General features: G+C 36.8%; 1 pseudogene; it reads right to left on the reverse strand.

The window, feature by feature from the left end:
* Positions 1-849: 849 nt before the first annotated feature.
* LOC118990475 (uncharacterized) lies at positions 850-951 on the reverse strand (annotated as a pseudogene).
* Positions 952-1,716: the final 765 nt, after the last annotated feature.

The following is a 1,716-nucleotide window of genomic DNA, read 5'->3' on the forward strand; positions in this document are numbered from 1 at the left end:
AAGGGGAATGACATCTGCCCTGGCTGGTGTGGCTCAGTGGATTGAGTGCTGGCCTGTGAACCAAAGGGTCCCTAGTTCAATTCCCAGTCAGGGCCCGTGCCTGGGTTGTGGGCCAGTTCCCAGTGCGGGGCACATGAGAAGCAACCACACATGGATGTTTCTCTCCCTCTCCTTTTCCTTCCCTTTCCCTTGCTCTAAAAATAAATAAATAAATATTAAAAAAGAATGAAATCTTACCATTTGTAACGACATGGATGGATCTAAAGGGTGTTATGCAAAGTGAAATATGTCGGGCCAAGAAAGACAAAGACCATATGTTTTCACTTACATGTGGAATCTAAAAATAAAACAAAACCAGCATACAAACAAAATAAAACAAAACCGGACTCATAGAAAGAAACAGAGGGCAATGGGATGGGAAGGGAATGATTGGGAAGATGAGTGAAACAGATGAAGGGGAATATTGTCGATGATATTGGGACACATTTGCACAGCGACAACTGATGACAAGAATAAGTGGGGTGATCGCATAGTAAGGAATGAAAGTGTCAAATCACTATTCATACACCTGAAACAAATATAACTAACATAATATTATATATCAAATGTACATACATGGAAAAATTAAAAGGAAAAATAAAATAATAAAATAAATGCTTGCAAGAGCTAGGTAAATATACAAGTAGAGATAAAATAAAGCTCACGTTTGTCTTTTTTGCCCCATAGCCTTCCTTACATTATTAGAAATGAAGTTGCTTCAGATGAAGAAAACAGTCCTACCCAGCCCCTAAATACAATGTTTGGCAGAAAATAAATATTAGGAACTTTAACTTTTATAGTCCTTTTTAATTAGAGTATCTTGTAATTTAAACTGATATTTTAATATCTTCTTTTTTAAACTGGTAAGAACAGATACTACACTTGACCTTAGCCAAAAGGCAGAGAAGTGATAGAGTACCTTCTTTTTTAAAGCACAAGCAGTCAAACAGATACACAACAATTAACCACTGCCTTGAAGTACAGCACAGGGCACAGTAAACTACTTACCTATGTGCTTAGGTTAGCAGAGAGTTGAAGGCGTAGAGAGAGCTTTCCACAGGAATAAACACACCACAAACTGTTAAACAAAGGGTAAGTCATTTCTGGGAGGGGACACCCATATTGAATTCCTGAAGAAATCAAGAGCATAGCACTACAAAATAATGCAGATTTTATGTTTGAGATAGTAAGTGAAGGAGATAGAAGTGGTTGAAGAAAATATAAGAGTCGTAAAATTATATAATAAAAACAGACTAAGTCCCTTGAGGATGGACCAAGTTCCCACTAAAGATCTATTTAAGGAATATTTCTGGATGCATTACTATATTCACAATGCCCACAAAATGCTACATAATACAGTGATCAGTATCATAGTTTATAAAGCATCTTTATTTTTTGATTTCTAAATTAATTTTAATAGTCACTGTGTGAGGTGAATTTTTGTTCTCCATTTTCTTTTTCAATTGAATAAACTGTGGCCCAGAGAGGTAAATTAACCCTCAGACAGGCTTATAGTAAGTCAAGACTGAAACCCGTAAGTACTGACTTCATGACTGGTGATTCACAACTACTCTTTTCACTTCACTACAGCTACCTCAGAAAACACTGTCACAGTCAAAATTGTTTAGGCCCTTACGGATCTAAGTTGGCCCAAGCTTCTATCCAAAGTAGGGTCGC

Source organism: Sturnira hondurensis, unplaced genomic scaffold (assembly GCF_014824575.4).
Source record: "Sturnira hondurensis isolate 20B ecotype Veracruz unplaced genomic scaffold, ASM1482457v3 Scaffold0007036, whole genome shotgun sequence".
NCBI lineage: Eukaryota > Metazoa > Chordata > Mammalia > Chiroptera > Phyllostomidae > Sturnira > Sturnira hondurensis.